Genomic DNA, 25,344 nt, shown 5'->3' with positions numbered 1-25,344 from the left:
AGGTATGGAATTAAATTGGGAAGTTCCATATGTACTGTCATCTATTGGCTAAAATTCACACACTAGCCCTCTTCACAAGCAATTGGGGCTGCAGCAGGAGTACAAACTCGTCAGAGAGAAAATTGAACAACCTAATGACAATCTTGGCTGACGTTGATGCTAGACCTGACCCCTGAAACCTATTTCCTCATTTTTCACCATGGAAAACAGATAGTTTTGCTTTTCTTTTTTTTCTGTCTTCCCCCCTTCCATTTTCTTTTTATAATCCCAAAGACTGGGTTTTCGTGCATGCTAAGTAAGTACTTTACTATTGAGCAATATTACAATCCTCTTTTGACTTTTCTTAAAAGTATTTGGGACATTCTCATTAAGTTGCCTGGGCTGGCCTTGAATTCACTGTAGCCTAAGCAACTTTTCAACTTTTGATTCTCCTGCCTCAGCCTCCCAATTATGTGGGATGACAGAATGGAGGCTTAATGATTTCTATAAATTCTTCCTAGTGAAGCAAGCAAGACACCAATAGTAACTCATATCTCTGTGTCTTTGTTTTAGTCACTTGTCTCATTGCTGTGATGAAACAATTAAGAAAAGGAACTCAAGGAAGAAAGGGTTGGCTTTGACTCAGTAGAATCTATCATGGTGGGAAGGCCATGGCTGCAGGGATGTAAGACAACTGGGCACAATGCATCCAAGACCAGGAAGCAGAGAGGGGAATCCTGATGTTCAGCTTACTTCCTCCTCTTATTCACCCTGGAACTCCCAGGTGACAGAATGGTGCCACCAACACTCAGGGTGTGTCTTCTTTCCTCAATTAATCTAATCTAGATAATCCCTCACAAATACACCCTGAGACTTGTTCCACAGTTCTCAAGCCCATCAGGATGACAACCAAAATCTACTACCACAGCACTATTTAAATCTTATGTTCTTGAGTTAAGATAGTTTATATTGCTGAGTGTTTCACACCTGAGAATGATGCTCATAGAGTCTTTTTCTTTATCTAAGGTTTTGTGACAATCTGTGATCACAATTATAAACAAAATCTAAGTTGTGTTTTTACTTGACTCCACCTGTCAGCTTTCTTCAGATATTTCACAAGAAGTGAATTGTTGTGTGTTTTCCTTCAGTCAGTCTCTCTACTCTCTAACATCTGCATTTACTGTACTTGAGGAAGAGGTTAAGAGAGCAGAAATGTGGAAATTAATCTGCCAAGAACATCAGGACAGTGCATTGGATCTGGTGAGAGAAAGCAGGAAGAGTCAAATAGCCAGAGAAGAACTTAATGTATTGGGCTTTTGTTTATGCCTTAGAAAATTTGGAACTCCTATTTGAAAATGTCTTCAACCAGGGCAATAAAAACATGTCAGAAATGTAAAATATCAGCCCTCTCTCCATACCTGCTTTTAAAAATTGCTCTTTGATTGAATCCACAGGGAACAGCTGAAGCAAGGCAATGGACCTTACACAATGAAATACTTAAATGTGATGGGGGAAAGGCCAGTGTTTGAAGCCCTGTAAGTGAGGAATTTATTCAGTGTTTTGAGGCAAGGGTGAGAAGGTGAGCTGACAGGAGGGGGGAAGGAAAGCAAGCAGGTTGGTGGAGGCAGAGATATGGGTACGTAAGAGCAAAAACTGGAGCAAAAACATTTTAAAATAAAATACCCTGAAGTCAGATTCCTTTCTGTAAACCTGCAGGGACCCAATAAAAAGCTGCCACTAAATGAAAGTGTTACCAAAGCAGATGGAGAAAAACATCAGAAAATCAAATGACACATTTGAAAGGGCAAAACATCAATATTACTAAAGAACTGATCAGATATGTCATTTTGAAATGCAACCAAAGCAACCAAATCGTGAAATGTGTTAAAATGGGGAACAGGGTGGATACGGGTCTAGCTCCTGCCATGCAGAAAATCAGATGCTCTGCGGGAATACATGAATAAAAGGGTAGGCAGGTTGTGTCTATACACATTTAGAAATTGTCAAAAAAAATAAAAATAAAAATGATGGACCATGCTAAGAGGAGTATTTGTTCCAGCCAAGAGGACTTTAGTAAGTCTCTGGGACCACCAGCCTGACCTTGGCCTGTCAAATGCTCTTTGCAGCTTAGCCCTGGTATTTCCTTGGCATTAGCAGTTACAGAAACCAGGGTTAGAATTCTTAATTCAAGGCTAAGAGGATGATGTGGCTTTAATAAATAGAGACTGTGTAACAGCAGCCTCTCTGTGGGTACTAACTACCCAGCTCACATGAATGTGTTTGCTGCCAAACTCCGGTCACTTTGACCAGAAGTAGTGGTGCTGGGCAGCTAAATACAAGCTCATTTTTTTCCTTTTCTTTATTTATATTTCAAATGTTATCCTCTTCCCTGGTTTCCCTTCCATAAACCCCTATCCCATCCCCATTCCCCCTGCTTCTTTGAGGGTGCTCACCCACTCACCTACCCACTCTTTCCTGCCTCCCCGCCCTGGAATTCCCCTACACTGGGGCATCAAACCTTCACAGGACAAAGGGCCCAAAGGGCCTTTCCTCTCATACAAGGGCCATCCTCTGCTACATATGTGGCTCCAGCCATGGGTCGCTCCATGTGTTCTCTTCGGTTGGTAGTTTAGTCCCTGGGAGCTCTGGAGGTGTCTGGTTGGTTGATATTGTTGTTCTTCCTCTAGGGTTTCAAACCCCTTCAGCTCTTTAAGTCCTTTCTCTAACTCTTCCTTTGGGGACCCTCTTCTCAGTCCAATGGTTAGCTTAGGAGCATTTGCCTCTGTATTTGTCAGGCTCTGGCAGAGCCTCTCAGGAGACAGCTATATTAGGCTCCTGTCAACATGCACTTCATGGCATCCACAATATTGTCTGGGTTTGGTGTCTGTATATGAATGGATCCCCAGATCAGGCAGTCTCTGGATGGCCTTTCCTTCAGTCTCTGCTCCACACTTGTCTCCATATTTCCTCCTGAGAGCATTTTATTTCCCCTTCTAAAAAGGATTGAAGCATGTACACTTTGGTCTTCCTTATTCTTGAGCTTCATGTGGTCTGTGAATTGTATCTTGAATATTCTGAGCTTTTGGACTAATATCCACTTATCATCGAGTGCATACCATGTGTGTTCTTTTGTGATTGGGTCACCTCATTCAGGATGATTATTTTCTGGTTCCATCCATTTGCCTAAGAATTTCATGAAGTCATTTTTTTAATAGCTGAGTAGTACTCCATTATGTAAAGCTCTTACTAAACACATTTTCTAAGCTCTTAAGAGTTGGGAACTGCTCAACAGGTAAAATACTTACTGCTTACTACACATGGATGAGGATCTGAGTTCAATTTCCAGTACCCATGTAAAAATGATCCAGGGATGAGTCAGGCATGGTGGCATAAATCTTAACCCCAGCAATTGGGAGGCAGGCCACTCAAAGCCACACAGTAAGATCCTGTCTCAAAGGAAAATAAAAGGATCCAGGGATGATAGGACATGATTGCAATCTCAATGGTAGGAGGTAGATCCTTGAAACTTGTTTTCCAGCTAGCTTGGCAGAATGAGTTTCAGGTCATCAATGAAAGACCCTCCATACTCATAATACAAGTGTACACACACACACACACACACACACGCACACACTGCAAAATATGTGTTGTATGGAATAGGCCAGGCATCAGATATTTAGCCAGAACATCAGAAATGAATCAACACGTGCACACAATATCCTAATAGTTGAAAAATATTATCAGAAAACTCAGGTAAGGCCATTAAAAACTGTGAGAAAGATCTGATAGAATAGGAGTTAGGTGATGCAGAGGGCTGAGTCTCAGTCCCCAGATTCACTGCTCTTGGGACCTGCTTCTACCCCCTAGAATGCAACCTGAAGTTTCATCCTGTAATGATGACTTAAGCACTGTAAAATTTCAAGCAATCTACAAAATCCCTCTAAGTCTCAGTTTCCTCATCTCCAAAATGAAGATGGGGATGCTATGAATCTCATGAGAGTCTTTGAAAGGATTAAAGAAAACAATTCACAAGAAGAATTTGTAAGTGTTGGGATTAACAATCAATAAACTCAATAAATGAAACTATTAAATTACCTAAAAGCTATATAGTAGAAATCCATCTCTTTGTTTAGTACAAGCCTTTTCAGATTATAAAAGACAAAGGCAGTGAAAGGAGACCTCTGAATTGGGTGCCCCCAAACAGGGCAACATCCTTTGAGAACCAGAGCATGGTGTACCCCCTACTCCCTAGCTTACACTTATTCTTCCTCATACTTCTTGGGAGGACACAGTTCATTTACAATGTCTCTAAACTCTGCCTCTCCATGCCCATCCTCTTCTTTAAAAAAAAGTTTGTTTTGTTTTGTTTTGTTTTGTAATGTAAGAATAAAAAAACATGACTGATATTAGCTTAAAATGCTAGTTTGTGTTCCTTATCAAGACTTTTGTTTTAGGACTAGGCATAGGAGTGGGGCAGTATGTTGTTGTACAGAAATTCTCATCCTCTTCAAATGAGGCCTTGGCCAACCTATGAAGGACACCATTGGGCTAGCTAACAGATGTGCATTTTGTTCACACATGACCTACATGTAGGTCATATGGATGGGAGACCCCACTTCTGGTAACAAGCACTCAGGTCAGTTGAGAATAAATCAGTTGCCTCCTCCTTATCTAGATGAATTCAAATCTGTAAGGATTATCAACAGGACTGAGCAGAAATTATCCCATTTCCTTCAATGTAAACAAGGGTTGTTTTTAGAGAATTCTTGGGGAAGAAATCTAAATACCAAAAACAGACTTTTTAAAAAAATGTATTCATTTTTTGTTTTTACAATTTCTTGATGATTTGATAGAGAATGGTGAGTGAAGGAGAAAGGTGGCACAAACAATTAAAAGAAAAGAAATGGGGTTGGGGATTTAGCTCAGTGGTAGAGCACTTGCCTAGCAAGCGCAAGGCCCTGGGTTCGGTCCCCAGCTCCAGAAAAAAAGAAAAGAAAAGAAATGACACCACAAAAATGCATATGTGACATCAGTTGCTCAATTTTTAAGTCTTTTTGCTTCATAAACTGTCTGGGACACTTGAGTACTCAGAATTCCATATCTATTTTCATGAGGGTCAGCTTGTGTTGAGTAACCCAGGATGCTCTAAACTCTGAGACTAACGACTGTCATTTGGTTCAGAATCAGGACCAGAGGTAAATCAACAGTTCTGGTTATGTTTGAACACTCTTGGCTGGACTTCCAGGACATTTGGCTCCAAGATAGGTAGGTTGTCTCTAATCTTGTGTTTTGATCCCTCTGACACTGAAAGCTGGCTCACTCGGACTCTACTTCTTTCTTTCTCTAGCATTCAAAGGGCATCTACTGATTATATATATATTTATGGCAACAACTTGGACCCATTTGAATGCAAATTTCTGTTGTGTGTTACTACAAAACCATTGTCATTATCTGGGACTTAAAGATGCCAGCATCCACCAACTTAGCAACTGCCATAGTACATAGCTCAGTCTGTACAGATTACTTTTGTGAGTAAGTGATGTGACTTGATCTAAGTACTAGGAGATTGACTATCAAGCTTGATTTCTCCAGCTGGCCTCATGGAGACCTGGGTTCTCTGGGAGGAATTCCCAGACTTGGACAGAACCTAGACTGGTTCTGAAAGGTAACACACAATAACCAGTCTCCTTTCTTTAGAAACAGACTTCATCCATCACATTTTTCACCCATTTCTGTTCTAATAGTCAAGGCCAGCTGCTACTACCCAAGGCTGATTGTGCCAATAATGGATTATTATAATGCATGGGGCTAATAGGGCCGATGCTGACAGAAAATGGCGGGTGAGATGGATATGTGCAATAAAAACGAAGACTCTCTCACATTTATATATTGCCTTTATTTTCGAAATGTGTTCACATCTGTTATGTCATTTTCTCATCCCAATACCCCTGAGAATGATGGATCCTTCAGGCATAAAGCTTCTTTTATTCAGATGCAAAAAATGTCAAGCTGACTGAAAGGTCTTTCCAACGATCCTTGTGGCAAATGGACAGCCATTGGCCTTCTAAACTTCTTAACAGGTTAGTGCCCTACAAAAAGAGCGAAGGCTTTCTCCATCCACTTGGATTATTCCTATTCACCAATCCTTGATTTAGAATGAAAATGAAAATTCTTTTTGTTTCCCCAGCCGACTGTAATACACTGAAGTTGTTGCCTTTTCTTCTCAATGTTCTGAGTTCCTCCCTTCTTCTCTCTTCTACTTGACATGTAAATTTGATGTTTCCACCCAATGATTCAATCAGGACAGAATGCTAATTTATTAAGCAAGTGTGTAAAAGCTGCAGTGTACTACAGCCATGACTATGATTGACACAGGAACAAAACAGCAGCAAAGTCGAAGTCTCCTCAACTGAGGCCATCATAAAAAGAAAACATGGTGAATCTTTGAGGCTCATCAGCTTTTTATCCAATCCTTCCATTATCTGCTTAGACAAGGACATAAATGAGGACATAAATGAGAATTGCTGAAACTAGCCATGCAGAGCAAGACAGCCAGTTTCTCCCACAGCATTCTGCAAAGTTCCTGAAATATTGAGGGTGAGGATGTAGAAATGCTGTCAACTGGGCTACTGTGGGTTCCAAACTTATTAGGGTTATCCTATATTCCTCTTTTCTTAGTTCAAATTGAGTACATTTAAAGAAATACAGAGTACTTACACCTTTTAACAACAAAATTTATTCCTAATTATACAATTACTTTATCATGCAGCACTTGCTGGAAAAGGGGAAAAAAAACCACTATGAGGCAGAAAATGGGCTGGCTTAAGGTATTTTACTTTTTATTAAAAAAAAAAAAAAGGTTAACAACCCAATTTCTTTCCCCTCCGGAACTCAAAACTGTTAAGGCACACCAAGTGTTCCTCATTTCTGGATAATAAAATAATGATGTAATTAACAATTAAATAGCACAGTATCATAAGAAATTATTAAACTTGCTTGTGGAAGGAAGTAAAAGCCATACTATTTTAAGGAATGTTAAAATGAGATAATTATTATCTAGCTTAAATGTAAAAGCCAAATTCTTCCAATGTGCTTTCTGCCCGTGGCTATTGGGTACATTTGGAGTTTCTCTGACTCTTTGTGGTCCTTGAGTCTGTGGATGGGTAGTCACAAGCTGAGGTGTATTCGAATCCCACAACTTTATCTTCATCCCCGGACCCTATCCCAGCTCCTCCTGCTCCCTACCCTGGACAGTGTCTGCTGTTCATGTAGACTCCACTTGCTGCCCTCCCTGGGATACAATGTCTGCTAGCCTTGTAGGTTCCCCCACCCCTGGCCATCCTGGATAAAGTGTCTGCTGTCTATATAGACTACTTTTGCTGCCTTTCCTGGGACACAGTGTCTGCATACTACATAAGCTCCTCCTGCTACCCTCCCTAGGCAGCTGCTTTACCTGCTATCTTTTGTTCATCTTCTCTTTACTCTAACAAACACCTGAACCTACTGACTTATAAAGAGAAACATTTATTTGGCTCACAGTCTAGGAGGTTTCAAGGTCATAATCAACTGACCCTGCTGTTTTTGAGCCTATGGTTGTAGGCATCAGAAACTGGCTTTATGATCACCTCCCAACCCAGCAATGAGGTCATCCCTAGGCAACAACAGTTGCCGTGGCAACTGCCACACATTCCCAGTGTGCACCTTACTGTGCTTCACCTGTGTGTTGCCTCACCAGTGCATAGTGGTGCCAGCGATTATGTCACAGCTCAAATAAAAATAGAGACCCCCAACCTCTTGCCCCTTCTCTTCCTCCTTTGCCCTCTTCATCCTCTTCTCTTCCCTGCTCCCCCTAACCCCCAATAGACCTCTTTTCCTGGAACTGTGCTGGCCTGTTGTGATCTGTCCAGATATGAGCTGCCTTCTAACACAATGGTGAAGCAGCACATTGTGGTGGAAGTTTGCAGAGAGCAAAGCTGCTTATCCTGGATAAGCACAAAAGAGAGAGAAAAAGAGTTGAAGACTCTTGGTCTGCATTGAAGGTTGATTCAGAGTCAACTGAAGACCTTACCCTCAACCCTGCTTCTCACAGTCATTACCACATCCCAAGAGAAAACTTGGGAGGACAAGACTATTACACACATGCCTTTTAGGGATATTCTAGATTAGCAATCTGAGTACATGCTGGCGAACACCCATGAAGATAGGACACATCTCTCTTACAGCAAGGAATGTGACCATCCTTTATTGTTGAATAAGTATACTGACCCTCTTCTGGGTCTAGTTTTGTCTCCTCTGGATCAGTTTACCTTTCAGGAGCAGTAGGCTTCATCTACAATGCCTATCTGATAGCATATTGCTTGTCACCTTCAAGAATCCACCTTGTCGCTGGAACGTTATCTCAATGACATTGGATAGAATTCTAGGATCTTCCCAGATTTGGCCAAATGTGGTGTATTAATAGTTACCTTTCACATTAGTTTGACAAAACTCTGGGCAGAAACAACTCCAGGAAGGAAATATTTATTTTGACTCACAGTTTCAGAGGGCTTTGGCCCATTATGATGGACAAGGTGTGGAGTACAGCTTAATGTGTGGGGACAGAGGTATTGGAGGAGACTGCTTACATCATGGTAGATCTGGAGAGAATGACAAAAGAGCCTGACAAGGATTGAAAAGACCAGGCATAACCTTCAAAAGGCCACACCGAGCTACCAACCAGACCATACCTCACCCAGTGCCCAAAGCCTCTCAAAATAGCACCACCAACTGAGCCTCAAACATTCTAAAAAAATGTTAGAAGCACTTTAATTCAAACCATAACGTTCCACTCAACCCTTAAAGACTCATGGGCATCTCAGAATGCAAACTGCATTAAATATCACTTTAAGATTATCTAGAATCTAAAATTAAAATGCCTGAGCCTAAACTTTCTACTGAGACTCAATCTCAGTCTGTTAAGAGACTCAATGTTTTCACTGTAAAATAAAAAGAAAATTTCATACTACTAAAATACAATGGCACAAAGGAAACTTTGCCATTGCAAGAGATGAGATGAAGGCAAGACTGAAAGCCAGGAGGGAAAATTCGAGGTCCTATAGCTCCATGTTCAACATCTAGGATATGCGTGGTGCCAATGGCTTAGGGAGCCCACCCACATATTTGCTATGGCCTATCTATTGGGCTGCCTCCAAGTTTTCCTTGGCGGTATCCCATGTTTCTGGCATCTCGAACATCCTGGAGTCTCTACTGCAACTTGGGCATCAATCTTACAGCTTCATGCCAGTCTCGATCAGGAGCATCCTGTGAATAATGTGACCCCGGTACATCTTGCCTGGCCTCACAAACATTTCTCTTTATTGCCAGTAGAGATTTCCATGATCATATAACCCCTGCATTCTGCATACCTACCAGACTAACCCTGAGTGATTTGCTGCCAGCTTGAGTAGTAGCCAGGCGCCCTTAGACTGCTGTTGCAGAGGTCTCTGAGCGCTTCCTATACTTAAGCGGTTCTTTGCAAGTGTAATACACTTAAAATATTCCTCTTTTGAAGGAAAGTCCTCTAGACCAGTTTGAAGTTTTGTACACTGGAACCTTCAGATGAGTAATTCCTGAAGCATCTTTAAGGGAAATGTTTCCTAAAATGTTTCCAATGAAAAGGACTGATGTAGAAATAGAGAAGAAGGTATTCATATCACAGCAGGTCAGAAATCAGAGAGTGAGGCTGGAGCCAGGGATACAGCAGGAGCGTGGCCTATCACCACCATCTAAGTCTCATCCCTAGAATTTCCAGAACCTTCTTTCACAGAGTCATCAACTAGGAGGCAAGTGTTTAAACATGAGCCTGAGGAATGTTTCAGCTTTGAACCATATCAGGCTCCCTCCTACCCATTCTCGCTTACTATCACATGCTCTAGCTACACAAATGACAAGTGACACAGCTTTCTAGGGGATGAAACATATTTTCCTTCGCCTTCATAAATCTTAATACATAAAATTCTCCCAAATAAACAATATATTAATGAAAAAAGAGCCCAGAAATCTATTATGTGTATTTAATCAAAATACAGGAGACAGAGGAACACTGCACTGCTCTAAAATGCACATAATTTCTAATATCATATGGTGCAGGATCTTCAACATAGAGCAGCAAAATGTGACAAAGGAGGTGACAAGACAAAAAAGATTTTGAGTGTTTAGGGGTGTGAGTTCTGGGGATGACAAACAACTGTCAGACAAAGGCTAGTTAGAGGAATTCTGACGCAGGCCCTCCTGCTTCTGTCTCCAAGCTTGCAAGGTCTAAAACTGCTTGGATTGGGTAGCCTTTCTTCTCCATGGTTTTCTGAGCAGAGAGAGGAAGAACAGCTTTCTGTATTTCATTCTTCTAGGTTGGTTCAGACTACTAGTTTTGAGTATTTGGAAATGGTTTACGCTGATCTGTCACTGAGTCCTTTGCTGTAAGTAAGTACCTGCGCCTGAGTAACCTTTAGAGCAGAGCCTTGGTGCTGTAACCTGCAGAGGGAAAGAGTGCTACATGTTTTTAGGTGCGAAGGGATGGAGAAGGACAAACGCTACAGGAAGCCTTTCTCACAATGTTCTTAGTCCCATTCACAAGGGAAAAGACCTTGTGGGCAAAACACAAATTTCCCTGAAAGATCCTGTTTCTCTTTCGTTTTATTTATATAATTTTCTAATTTTTGAGAATTTCACAAATACTGTATTTACATCATTCTGTATCCCTCCCTCTCCCTCCAACTTTCTGTGTCCCCTAATTTGTGACCTATTCTTCTTTATTATTGTTACCTATACATATATACAAACAAACATACATACATACATACATACATACATACATACATACATATTCTATTGAGTCCATTTAGAGTTGCTCAGTTGGACATGCATTTAGGTCTAATCAATTGGAATCTGATAACGTATCAGGTAGCTTGTGCTTGTAGAAAAATTTATATTCTCTTCCTCCCCCTGATTCCCCACTTCTTAATGCCATTACTTTGGAGATTAGGTTGTGAAATGGAGGATGTGAGCCATCTGCCCACTCTACTTTCTCTGTATTCTTCCATGTTTTATCCTGGCAACACCACAACACCACTCATCCAGTAGTTCAATGTCACTTTAGCCTTGAATTCTCAAAGGTAAGGGTAGCACCATCTTCCTTTGTGCTCATAGTGCACATGCGCAGAGCACTGCCAGCTACGCGCCGCCCAGATACCTTTAAACTGTTCTGGAAGGAACGAATGGTCCTGACAGGAACACCTTCCTCCTAATCCACTTGTTTTCTTGGCTGATTTTTCATGTTCCTTGGCTCCTTAATTTTCCTTTCCTTTTCCGTCTCCATCTAACAGGATCTGTGGGATGGGAAGCCTGCAGAGAAACCAGTTGCTATGCCCGTCCCTACTGGAATGTCTTCTTCACACTTGACTGGCTGCATCTGCCTGGGGCTGGGATTCTGACAGCTGTTTAATAAACCACATCAGCAGTGCACCAGCTTAAGACAGAATGAAATTGAGCGCCTCACATTCCATTCCTACTTGCTGATAACCATCATTTACCTTTTAATATAGCAGTATTTCCCTACCTCCCTCCCCACAAACAGCTGCCTTCTTCCCTTTGGTGTAGTGAAAGGGCTCTTGCTTGGGGCTGGGGTTTTGCAGCCCCAGCACGTGTTCACCTGTATCAGCTGATGGCTGCTCAAGCACTTCAGACATCTGAGGAATCTCCCCTTCCCTCCCCTTCTTCCAAATGCTTTGTAAAATTCTTTGCTTGGCAGAGAAAAAGCCACATCTCCCAGCTGCATCTGCCCTGCTGGTCCCCATTCTATTGTAAGGTCCCCATTCTATTGTAAGGTGTATTACAGTTGAGTGTGGTGGTGGTTATCTTTTTAAAGGCCTTGCATATTCCATCTCATTGAATAACAGAAACCAGAGGACGAAGGGGAAAGAGAAAGAGGCTGTGGAATGCTGTAAAGGGCAGGCTGGGATGAGTTAGTATATAGCCTATCCTTCTCCAAAGAAAAGGGACGCATCTCCTGTTACAATAGAAGAGATGGGAAGCCATTTCAAACCATGGTATTACTCCCCAAACCTTTCATTTTATCTCAGCACTTAGAGGCAACTTCACTGTTTCTCTGGGGTGGAGCTGACAAAGCTGAATCTACCAGGCAGCTCTGGGAAGTCTCCCTCCAACATCTGTCATTTAGCAGCTCAAAGCTGAAGTAGACAGGACAGAGCACCAGATTGCTGTGGAAGCCCGGCTACAGTCGAGGGTTGGTCTCTCATCCAAGCAGATTGAAATTAGGTTTCAAAACTACCCGTGAGAAAGAAAGATGTGATGAAAAGTCGCTGATGCAACTGAAAATAGTGTGGTGATAGCTGAAGAGGGAGAGAGTGGGGTAAACGGGGGGCTGCTCAAAAGACTTAAAGCGTCCCACTCCACATGCCTGTGGCTCCCTGGTTTCCCCCAACTCTCTGTTTTATTAACTGAGCCTCTTTTATGAGTACTTTAATAAACCTGGCTATTTTCTTCCTCGTGCAGGGAAGATCATAAACTCCCCTGCTTTTAAAAAATACAAATAAATAGCTCAGGGCCCTGAGCTCACCCAGAAGGAGTAAAGAGGGGATAGGAGTGTGTTCAATAGCTACACCTAAGAGCTCCTTTTGAGAGTTTGCCAGGCACAAGGATCTCATCTGGAATCCAACAGAAGCCTACAAAGGAGGGAGAGCTTTTGTGGACTTTGGGAGGAGGCTAATCCTTTAGGCCTGCTCATTTAAGTTGTTTATGTCTAGTGAATTATCCCCTAATCCCTGCCCTTTGCCTGAGGCCAAGAAAGTTCTGCCTGTCTCTATGTAGAGGAAGGGCTAAGTTTCTAAAAACCCAGCATCTAGTCTGACCCCTTAGGTACCTAGACACCATATGATCTCTTGGGGGAAGTTAGGAGAATCCTCCTCTCTCTCTCTCTCTCTCTCTCTCTCTCTCTCTCTCTCTCTCTCTCTCTCTCTCTCTCTCTTCCCCACCCCACACATACTCAAGCCATTACCAAATCCCCTGACTCTACTTTAAAAATCAACACACTTTTCGAGTCTGTTCTGATACCTTGCATTTGGCCTAAGCCACAGTCATGGATCACTTGCATTATGCCAGTAAGTAATTCATACTTGCTCTCTTCTTGTCCTCAACCCCACTTCACTCTCTGGTTGTTTTTGAAAGAAAGTGCTGGGAAGATATTCACTTACATCCTGTGTGTTCCAGTTTACTCATTGTGACTGACTTTGTGAGCCCTTGTAACTCATCTGTCCTTTAGGAAGGATGGACAACATCTACCTCCTTTGTTTTTTGCCTGTTCTTATACCTGGAATACTCTCTGGACATATTTTTACTCACACACACACACCCTTCTCAAGAGTCCCTTGTTACTTTTCCTGGATCATCTCATTCTAATCTGGGTGGGGGGAAAAGAAGAAAAAACAAAGCTTCCAGCACCCCCATTGATCTTTACTTGTCTGTTGCAGTACCTGCCCCACCCAGCCCAGCATACTACACATTTCTTGTCTTTGCCAATCTGTGCTTTACTTAGGGGCAGATTTTTGACTTTGTTGCCCTCATGGCTCTTTCCTTGTGGTCAGAACAGAGCATAGTACAAAACAGGTACTTCATAAGAACTTATGTTCAGCCCATTCTGGGATAAAATTTAGAGGTAAATTCTGCATTTGTGTTGTAGTCAGGTTCCCAGGGTAGAACTGGACCCAGCTCCTCCCCTGATGTAGATGTGTGGTGACCCTGGAGGGCAGTTTCAGGAATACCAGTCAACCACTGGTCATGACCCTCTTCTCCTTATTTTGAAGGGAAATTTAACCAACTAGATCCCTGTCACTTGTGCTTAGTGGGAGCCCAGGTAGGTGGTAAGGGAGAAAACTTCCCAGGGACAGCATCATTCCAGAGAAGAGCAGAACAGGCAGAAGAGTGGCCTTGCTGAAAGTAGTGAGAGTGGAACAGAGGCTGAGGTATTTGATTAGCTCCCCAGAAAAGACCTGGGTTGGGATTGCAGTGGCTTCCTGGTAGGCTGACTGGGTTACCCTGCACTGACTACCTTCCATGAGCACTTCCATGACCTGTCTCACACAATCTTTCTCTTGCACCTATGGTAGTCATGCGGCCTGAGAAAGTTCAATAGAAACATATTTACAGTGGCATCTGGGTGAGGATGGACAGTAGAACCCGAGAGTCAGACTGGTCAAACACCTGATGTCAAGCCAAGACCTCCATCTATGGTCTAGCTTGGTGTGCCAGAGGTCCACATTGGGTACGAGAGTATCTGGAATTGAATAGTCAGAACAGAATTTAGCACTGATAAGCTGCATGTGGCAGCATGCAGTAACTAGGTGGGCAGTCCACGTATGCATGTGGTCTAGCAGTGATAACTGGTAACAGGAGCCTCAATGACAGAAGCCTGAAGAAATCCAAAAGATGAGTGAAGGTAGGAATTTATAGTCATTATCTCAGGAAGATTCTCTTTTCCCTCTTGTAGGGACAAAGGTACAGGGAGTATTGAAGGGATTGAAGATGCTTGGAAAGACATGCATCTCTTGACTGAGTTTAGGACAGGTTCAATTACTTTAAAGCATGGTACCTAATTCAGCTGGACCTATCTCAGGACCTTTCCTTTTTTATTGCTTAGGGAACTTAATAAGGGTATTTACTGTACAGGGGGCTGGTGATTACGTTCTCATCCTGGCTCAGCTTGGCGTCTTCAGGTTGAACACAGGCACTAAGCCCACAGCCACTCACCCTGTCTTTGGTGGTAGAAACTGGAACTAACAATTTGGAAAGTGTCTGTCATCATTCATCTCTTCTGATATTAAAAATGGAGTATTCTGATACCGTCAGCAGGTTTCAGCCAGCTCACTAGTGCATCATGGTTTACAGAACTTTCATACACTTCTCTTCTCCTTGGCAGTGGAGCCAAAACAGAATTACTTCAAATGAATCCCAAATATGATCTATTGGCTCTTTCTTTCCAGTCTGTTACCCATTTTCTGTGTCTTGTCTGGGAAGTGTCCGCTATCCTGAGGCATTCTTTGCAGTTACCTGATGATAGAAAGATGATTGATTAGAAGGCACAGACGAGTGGAGGAGCATAACCAGAGCGCAGCATTCCCTGCTAAGAAAGGATGGCTACGGAGTGAAGAGTCGATGTCAAACTATCTCACTCCAACTTTGCTCTGGGGGACAATATCTGGCACAGTTTCTTGGGCTTCACTCAGCTCCTTGTGGGCACCTGCTGCTGGAGAACCAGAAAAAACACCTTCATCATGACCTGCTGAGAATCTAGGTATGGAAAGAGTGATGCTATGCTGACTTATGGTAACTGATGGTGTCAGGAAGCTGGACCATGCCAGGCAAGCCTGGAGCAGACTGAAGGAAAGCAACAGCTTGTTTCTAAGTCTGCTTGGAAGCCTAAAGAGATTGGAGTCATACTGTCCTGGTGAGAGTTGTGGCACTTCAGGGAAATACTAGAGCAGGTATGGCTCATTTTTTAGTTCAAATGAGCTGTGGTAGTTTGAACAGGAATAACCCCATAGACTTGTGTGTTTGAATGCTTGGCCCTATATGGAGTGGCACTATTAGGAGGTGCCTTTGTTGGAGGAAGTATGTTACTGTAAGGGGAAGGCTTTGAGGTCTCCTATTCTCAAACCATGCCCTGTCTGACACACAATCTCCTTTGGATGCCTGAGGATTAAGATGTAGAACTCTCAGCTCCTTCTCTAGCACCATGTCTACCTGCATGCTACCATGCTTCTTACCATGGCAATAATGGACTTTAAAACTCTAAAACTGTAAGCCAGTCCCAATGGAATGTTTTCCTTTGTAAGAGTTGCCATTGTCATGGTGTCTCTTCACAGCAATTAAACCAAAACTAAGACAGCAGCCAAGGACCATGCATAGAAATTCCTTGGCTTCTGGGTTCTTGAGGCCTGTATCCAACAATCTCTCTTAGCTCCAAGATCCTTGGAACTGGGTACAGAAGGGATGTTTCTCCCAGCCATGACCCATATCTTCATATTAGTTACTTTTCTGTTGTCCTGATAAAACACCATGAACAATGCAACTCAAGGAATCCTAGAATAAGAGTCATGGTATGGAGACATCATAGAACTGTTGTTGTTGTTGTTGTTGTTGTTGTTGTTGTTGTTGTTGTTATCAGCAGCACCAGGGGCTATGGCAGCAGTGGTGGAAGCAGATATATTGAAGCAGGAGCAGGAAGCTACAGAGATAGCCTCAAACAGAACAAGGGCAAAGTCTCCCAAAGCCCAACTCCAGTGATATACTTCCTTCAGCAAATCATACCTCTTAAACCCCCCTGAACAGCACCACCACCTGGAGACCAAATGTTCAAACAGAGGCTATGGGGACATTTCTCATTCTGAAAGATCACATTCTGAAACAACTTTGTCTTTATAGGTCATCTATTCTTAGATTCTGAGCTGTCCCAGCCCCATACATGTAATCATGTCAGGGAATTGGCATGTGGGGATGCCTTCCTGCAGGCTCTAACATTTTCTTCCAGCATTGGATGGGGGAGTGTTCTTTTGTGTCTGAGATATAGAGCTTTTCCTTTGAGCTTTGAGTTGGTTGAGAACTGAGGACTGAGGGCTCCAGATGAGCAGGCTTTCACCTACATCCAACTGATAACAGTGATCACAAATCATGATATGCAGGGTCAGAACCAGAGTCCTTCCCCAGTACTTCCTCTCAGGCATTCAAGGACTCCCCTGTCTTGTATCCACAAGTTATCAGGGACTGTGGACTTGTTTCTTCCAGAAAGGATGGACCTCTTGCCTGAGTTTGGCTTGATCTAAGGTAGAAGGCTCCAGATTCTAAAGCAAAGGCCAAGCTCATGTTCCCTCCATCCTCAGTAGTGGCCTATAGTTTTGATTACAGTTCAGCAGATACTCTTGAATAAGTCCAGAGCCAACCTACTCCTAGCAGTAATGTCACTGAAGCATGTACTCCATTTGACCAGTCATATGACCATTCGAATCTCGTCTGAAAAGAGGTTGAGGCAATGGAATGCACACTAGGACCACAAGAAGACATACAGCCCCAAAAGAGTACATCTCCTTAATGTCCCCCCATAAAATGCACTGCTTCTTTACCTTGGCTTATCCTGTAGACATTATTTCTGCAAGAAAGGAAAAGAAATCAGTTGATCAACTCCTGCCCCTCATATCCTTACATCTGCTTTTCTAAAAAAATAGCAGGAAATGTCAGTCTGTTTCCCTCCCTGAAGGTTGAACTGACAGCATTCACTTTACAAATGAAGCCCCCTGTCCTTGACTTTCAATAATGAAAAAGTCACTCGAAAACTTTCTACCCTTGACTTTGATCCTTTCTCCTGTCAGAATGATGGTGACATTAGCAAGTGTACACAGAGGGGGGTTTGGTGCCAATTAACAATTTCTCATTAGCTTAATTAGGGGACACATGTTTTTAATCACAGCTAAGAAAGTGGAGTGATTGAAGAATTGATTCTGAGCTTTTGAAAGCCTTACTGGAAATGCATGGAATTTAATTCTGCAGGTGTGCCTTTAGAGACATGGGGGTAGAAATAGTTCTCCATAAATTTCCTGAACAAAACACCAATGGCTTATGCTCTAAGATCAAAAATCAACAAATGGGATCTCATAAAACTACAAAGCTTCTGTAAGGCAAAGGACACTGTTGTTGGACAAAACGGCAACCAACAGATTGAGAAAAGATCTTTACCAATCCTTCAACTGATAGAGGGCTTATGTCCAAAATATACAAAGAACTCACGAAGTTAGACTGCAGGGAGACAAATAGCCCTATTAAAAATTGGGTTCAGAGCTAAACAAGGAATTCACAGCTGAGGAATGTCAAATGGCTGAGAAGCACCTAAAGAAATGTTCAACATCTCTAGTCATAAGGGAAATGCAAATCAAAACAACCCTGAGATTTCACCTCACACCAGTGAGAATGGCTAAGATCAAAAACTCCGGCAACAGCAGATGCTGGTGAGGATGTGGAGAAAGAGGAATACTCCTCCATTGTTGGTGGGATTGCAGACTGGTACAACCATTCTGGAAATCAGTCTGGAGGTTCCTCAGAAAATCAGACATTGCACTACCTGAGGACCCAGCTATACTTCTCTTGGGCATATACCCAAAAGATGCTCCAACATATAACAAAGACACATGCTCCACTATGTTCATAGCTGCCTTATTTATAATAGCCAGAAGCTGGAAAGAACCCAGATGCCTTTCAACAGAGGAATGGATACAGGAAATGTGGTACATCTACACAGTGGAATACTACTCAGCTATCAAAAACAATGACTTTATGAAATTCATAGGCAAATGGATGGAACTGGAAAATATCATCCTAAGTGGGGTTACCCAATCACAGAAAAACACACATGCTATACATTCATGGATAAGTGGATATTAGCCCAAATGTTCAAATTACCCTAGATGCACAGAACACATGAAACTCAAGATGGATGACCAAAATGTGGATGCTTCACTCCTTCTTTAAAAGGGGAACAAGAATACCCTTAGGAGGGGACAAGAAGGCAAAGTTTAGAATAAAGGCTAAAGGAATGCCCATTCAGAACCTGCCCAACATGTGGCCTATACATATACAGCCACCAAATTAGATAAGATGGATGAAGCAAAGAAGTGCAGGTTGACATGAACCAGATGTAGATCTCTCCTGAGAGACACAGCCAGAATACGGCAAATACATAGGCAAATGCCAGTGCCAAACCACTGAGCTGAGAATGGGACCCCCGTTGAAGGAATCAGAGAAAGGACTGAAAGAGCTGAAGGGGCTTGAGACCCCATATGAACAACAATGCCAAGCAACCAGAGCTTCCAGGGACTAAGCCACTACCCAAAGACTGTACATGGACTGACCCTGGGCTCCAACTGCATAGGTAGCAATGAATAGCCTAGTAAGGGCACCGGTGGAAGGGGAAGTCCTTGGTCCTGTCAAAGCTGGACCCCCAGTGAACAGGATTCTTGGGGGGAGGGCGGTAATGGGGGGATGATAGGGAGGAGTACACCCATGTAGAAGGGAGGGGTTGGGAGATGTTGGCCTGGAAACCAGGAAAGGGAATAACATCTGAAATGTAAATAAGAAATACCCAATTTAATAAAGATGGGGAAAAAAGCATAATGCAAATTGATTTGTTATTTCTCCAAAATAAAAATATTTTTTAATTTAAAAAAAGAAAGAAAGAAAAAGAAATAGTTCTCCATGCCTTGGCTTCCTGGAGCATTCAGGACAGGCGTCTGCATCAGAGAAAGAGACTGGATCTGGTGTAGATCTGAGATTATTTTTTAAGGTCTTAAAGAACCCAAGTACCCACTCTGTTATACAAGTTCTGTGAACCGGACAACTTTTTGTTATGAATGTTTTCAAGTAGCAGGCAGAATGGCATTTTTTTACATATCAAATATTCTTTTCCATCTGCACCTTTTTCTTCCCGGGTTCTGAGTCCACAGACCTCATAGTTGTAGAGAAATACACGAACGTGTGTCATTTGGCCACAGCTTTAGTGTTAGTAGTAGTTGTAGCTGTTCAGCTGTAAAATGTGGACTTCGTGGGTCATATGAGAATTCTGATTTTGCAGAGGCTGGTCACAAGAAAGACGTTTGACTTGGGACATTTAGTGGGAAGATGGGCACTTTTAATGATCCATGTGGCCTCTAGAGAGCAGCTTATTGGGATCATGTAGATCTGTGAGTGATAGCAGAAAGACCCAGAACCATGGACAATATTGGTTTATACTGTGTTAGCCTTTGTAAAATGCACAAAAAACCAAGAATTATATCCTTTAAAACCTAGGTATGCAAGTTTTGCTAACTGTGATTTTTAAGGAAAAGTATGCACAGAGATTTGCCTTGGGTAAATGCAAATGTCACTGTAGGATCCCTTGCAACTTGTCATTTTCCTTGGTTAAAAAAACAAAACAAAAAAAACAAAATAAAAAAACAAGGTGTTTATACAATACAGAAAATTTGCAAGAAATATTGGAAAATATGACAAAAAGAGGGAAAACATTTGCACATGATCCTAACCACTAGACATAATCACCACTTGTATTTTAGTGTCTACACTTTTCATTGCACACATTTTATAATGAAAATGATTAGATTTTATTTCTGGCCTTTAACATACTTTTTTTTACTTACTATATCATTATCTTTCCAAATCATTAAATATTCTTATACTACATAATTTTTAATGACTGCATAGTATTCCAGCCCATGAATTTGTCATATTTATTGTAATGCATTATGGATATTTTAGATTTTTGTTATTACAAGCAATGATAAAGTAGCTGTTCTTAAATATAAATCTTTCCTAGTGTCAGCAATCATCTCCTTGGAATACATTTCCAGAGGTAGAATTGCTGAGTCAAAAATTATGCACATTTTTAAGATTTCTGAACATCTCATCAGGTCGCTCCATAGAGAAGTTGTTTCTTCCCATTTCTGTTCTTTCAGCATGGGTTGGGAGAGTGCTCAGATATTACTAAAGGGAAAAGTGCAACTTAGAAAATAAAGTTAAAAAAAAACCTCACTATTGCTTTAGTTGGCAATTCTGACCGTTGAGGAGCACATTCTGTTTAGTTTTCAACTGTATTTCTTTGGAGGGGCTATGAGGTCAAACCATGATTTCATTCTATGTCTGGAGTCTTCATCTCTTTTGTTGTTCATTAGTGAGTGTTGTTAGGCAGTAAACAATTTAAACTGTTACTGGGTATCCATAAAAGAAATCTTTTCCCAGCTCGTTGCTTTTCTCCCTGTAATATCCTCATTACTGTTATTTATATATGCCTTAAATATTAGGAAAACCAATCTAGTGTTCTGTTACAGTCCCATCTTTTCTATATTTGGGGGTGCCCCCATTCTTTTGTATATTTATCAATGTTTTTCGCTTTTATCAATGATAGTTTTACCTGCATATATGTGGGAGTGTTTGTGCATGTGAGTAGAAGTGTCCGAGGTATCAGGAAAGGATATCAATTCTGCTAGAGCAGAAGTCATAATCAGTTGTGAGCTACCCAAGTAGGTTCTGGGAAACAAATTTGGGTCATCTATGAGGGTTGTGATCTCAGAGCCATCTCTCCAGCTCTTCTCACATTTAGCTTTTAAGATTCAGTACTAATTTAGATTTGTACATTGCACAGGTAGCTATCTATTTTCCTTTATAATAATTTTCAAGCTGCCAATTAATCCAACATTATTTATGAAGTTTTTCAGTATTTCCTTAATGTGTTCCAAGGAAAATGAATACTTCAGGATTCTAGAAAGTAAAGTCTCTTCAAACATGTGTGCTCTGAAATGGTGGCTAATCTATTTCCTTGTTAAAATTCAGAGTATATTTTTACTCAAAGGTTTCAAGAAGACCTACAGTAAAGATATGTATTTTATCTTGCTCTCCCAAAAATTATGCATTTGATCATGTAATCCCTTTACCAACAGTAGCTATTAGCATCAAAGGAACACACAGTGCGTGTCTGATTCAAAAGTCTGAGAAGCCGCCATGATGAAATATCACTGTTTAGGTGTTTGAAAAGATTCCATGTGTAATAGCGTTCTCTTGCCTATTTGAGTTCTAAAGAAATTGAGAAATAAGACTCAGTAGGGCACAAGAGGGTCAAGATATAACCTTTATTATTCATTAATGAGTGTAACTTAATGGCAAAGTCAAGCAGGACTACTATATGAACTCTGAACTTAAATGTATCTATTTGGTCCTAGTCTCTTTCTGTGGTTTGCTGTATACAGAAAGATCTACAAATGAAAAACTGGGGGAAAAATGAAACAGGAAAACAAAAGCCCTGGCTAGGTGGCTTCTGCCCAATGCAGAAGATCTGTCTGTCACATTCTCATCATATGCATCTGCCATGGCTGGCTATGTGCAGATGGGTTGCCCAAGGGTTTAGGTATTGAAATTTTATCCCCATCAATGAGCTATCCAGAGAAAAGAAGCATCTATGACTGTGGTGTTTAGAAGGACCTTTCCAAGATGACAAAAATTGGGTAAGCTTATCCGTGTGGAAATCACGGTTGAATCCTGGTGTTTTATAGAGAGAAAGAGACATGCGTACATACATATTCACATACAGGCACATGATATATATATATATATATATATATATGTGTGTGTGTGTGTGTGTGTGTGTGTGTGTGTGTGTGTGTGTGTGTGTCTGTGTGTGTGTGTGTGTGTGTGTGTGTGTGTGTGTCTATATGCACCCTCAGTCACTTGCTGTGTAGTGTTCTGTACATCTTCTCAACTCTACTAATCAGCAAAAAGACCATCATCTGATTCAGGGCATTGGATCTGCAAAACTAATAACCAAATGTTATTTTTGTAAGTTATCAGCCTGCTTCAGTATCTCCAATATGCATAGCTAGACTCACATCAAATTGATTTTATCATCTTTTTATGACACAAGACAGCTGAGGTAGGACAGAAAGAATGTGAGTTTTAACTCTGACATCCTGAGTTTTAATCGTGGCACTGATAATTTCTAGTTATGAGACCCAGTGAACTGTGTGCCTCAGTTTTCACATCTGCATAACCAAAGAAGAAAACTGTACCTTCTTCACAGGATGGTTGGCATGGGTGACAGATAATTAAGACAACATACTTAGCAGAACCAAGTTAAGTATGTAGTCCACAAAGCTTCGCTGTTATTTGGCTTTTTATAATTATTTAAATCTCTTTCAAAGGAGAAAATTTTCCTGCATTATGGCTGCTCAGATTATGGTTTAAGACAGAGCAATGTAGCATCTTTTCCTTTACATAACAAAGATGACAACCTTGATCCTCCAGCAGCCTTTGGAAGATGGTAAAAACCAAGCTGTGTCAGGAAACTGCTCCCTAGTGATGGTGTAATGGGGAAACTGTGTATAAAGTATGATGTTTCTTTCTCCCTATTTTGTATCAGTTGGTAGGGGTGATTGCTGCCTGACAAGTGACCATCTAGGTTGGAAAGTCTGTATGTGTCAGGCCCATCAGTCTTTGGCAATTTGGTGCTAGCATTCTGCAGCAAAGTCTGTTACCCTCTTCATCATTTGGACAGTTCTCTGGGACTCTTTCAGGTCCCAGGCTCTGCAGTTCTCTTCTCTGCTATGCCATTCCTCTTGTTCCTGGCCTGGCTACTTTCTTGAACTGTTCAGCTACCTCCTGTGTCCAAGGCCATTGTTACAGTGGCCACCATTGAGAAGGCAGCTATTTCCACCTTTTACTGTGGCTGTCACCCCTGGTTGGGGCATAGCTATCAATGCTGATGGATGCCTTGCTGCTTTTACAGCTTGAACTGCTAACCACTCCATGCTTTCTCTTTTTCAATAGGTGCTTCTCTATGCAACTGTGGCTGTGTGCACAGGATTCTCTGCTGTCACCACTTGCCTCTGCAACTCTGGTTTTGTGAAGTTTCTTTCTACCAGTTATCAGTCAGCTCACTGTACTAAAAATAAACCATAAAAGACTATTAAAGGGAAACCCTTTATTGGACCTAATGTTACCGTCCCAAGGGAGACAGAACATGAAGTCATCCTCTGGCCAGTTCACAATCCCATTGCATATTCTGCTCATATACCTATGGAAAATGATTTTGCACCCATCACAGCAAACATTCCATGTTAACAGAGTTTTGTATTTGCACTATTCATACTATTTTCCCTTTTCTATCATCATAGAAGTCCCTCTGCTGGATCACCAGTGGGATGGGACCCCTCTTGCCCAAGTGGACATGGTTACAAGGTCATCTGAAACTCAACAAGACCTCAAAAATCTGGCACAAACTGTAGCAATCTTGTGTAGCAATCTGTCACCTTCAGGAGCCAGAACAGTATCTGTGATTGTTGTGCAGTTTCCTCATGGTATATGTGTTGTCATTGGGTAGCTTGCATATTTGACTGGCAGGCAGTCCTTTTCCCCAAAGCAGTCAGGATAGGAAGGGGAAATCCAACAGCTGATAAACAGTGATTTAATTCGTCCCATCCCTCACATGATTGCTCTTTTATAGGAAAATGAATGTCAAAAGGAATATTGGCAATAAAAATATAATTTTTCATTAATACCAACAACATTTTGATATATTTTAACAGTTCTTATTTTCTCTGGTAAAAGGACAAAGGTGCACCATACTGCCACCCTCAGCAGCCTAAGGAGTTCCTAGAGACTTAGCCAAACCAGGGTTCTTCGATTTGCTGGTGAAAGAATTTCAGAACTAGCCAGTGGGTGAATCAGAGTTGGGTTTTATTTAAGATATTTTAATACAGGCTTAAGCATAAGGAGTAGGAGAAAGAGAAGAAAGGAAGACACACCGAAATGGAGTATGTGATCTCAAGGGAGAACAAGGGAGAATAAAATATACAATGTTCCCACATGTGTGTGCAGGATTTTCCAAAAGAGAGGAAGCCATGAATTATCCTAGCACTAGCCATATATACCACCTTAGTTTTTCTCAAGTTACATCTCATGATGTTGCTAAGAAATCTCTCTCTTTCTCTCTGTCTCTCTGTGTCTCTGTGTCTCTGTCTCTCTGTTTCTCTCTCTTTCACACACACACACACACACACACACACACACACACACACACAATACACCCACACACAGACACATATGTGTAGGCTGGAGAAATGGGCCAGTACCTAAGAGCAGTGGCTATTCTTTCAGAGAACTGGAGTTTGCATCCCAGCACCTATGTTAGGAAGATCACAACTGCCTGTAACTGGAGCTGCAAAGGACTCAATGCTCTTTTCTTGCCTCTGAAGGTACATGTATGTGCATGTATATACACGCACACACACACACACACACACACACACACACAGGGGGAGCAGAGGCTCACAAACACATACTATGATACTCTCTGAAATTATTTTACATAGTACTCTTCCACTCTTCTAGGGAAGAAGCTTCTACAAGGGAGATTAACAAATTTCCTTAGACACCCTGAGAAAGGTACCTTTTGGATACTTTTGGACACAGGCTACTACCTGTCTTGGTTTTACCCACTTCTGCCTTTCAAATTTAGAGAAAATCAGAAACTTTTAGCTTCCCATGCCTAACTAGGAAGGATAAGTTCTGGTATTTGGCAGGTCACTTTAAGATACTCTTGCTCTATCAGGCAAAGGGACAGGAGAGTCAGTCATTTCGCTGTGGACTAGGATTCTGATAAATGAAAAGCATGCTATGTCTTGTTACAGTGCAGGGCTTGATGTAGCTGGACTGGATGGGGCTTCCAGCTGTATTTCTAACATCCAGGACAGGAATGCTGCTGCTGGTCTGAGGACTTCATTTCAGGTA

The 25,344-nt window shown here is 41.6% G+C and overlaps 2 long non-coding RNA genes across 3 annotated transcripts in view; one reads left to right on the top strand and one right to left on the bottom strand.

Moving 5' to 3' along the window:
* The window catches only part of LOC102549557 (uncharacterized), a 185,486-nt gene that overhangs the window by 119,558 nt on the left and 40,584 nt on the right, over positions 1–25,344 (top strand). The window lies entirely within an intron of this gene.
* LOC134481548 (uncharacterized) lies at positions 5,856–7,497 on the bottom strand. The gene is made up of 2 exons (XR_010057161.1): positions 7,433–7,497; positions 5,856–6,461 (listed from the first exon to the last, which is right to left on the bottom strand). It is a non-coding gene; the product is annotated as an uncharacterized LOC134481548 (long non-coding RNA).

This window comes from Rattus norvegicus, chromosome 13 (genome assembly GCF_036323735.1).
Source record: "Rattus norvegicus strain BN/NHsdMcwi chromosome 13, GRCr8, whole genome shotgun sequence".
Lineage (NCBI taxonomy): Eukaryota > Metazoa > Chordata > Mammalia > Rodentia > Muridae > Rattus > Rattus norvegicus.
The sequence above is the reverse complement of the archived record's forward strand: the minus strand, read 5'-3'. Positions and strand labels throughout refer to the sequence as shown.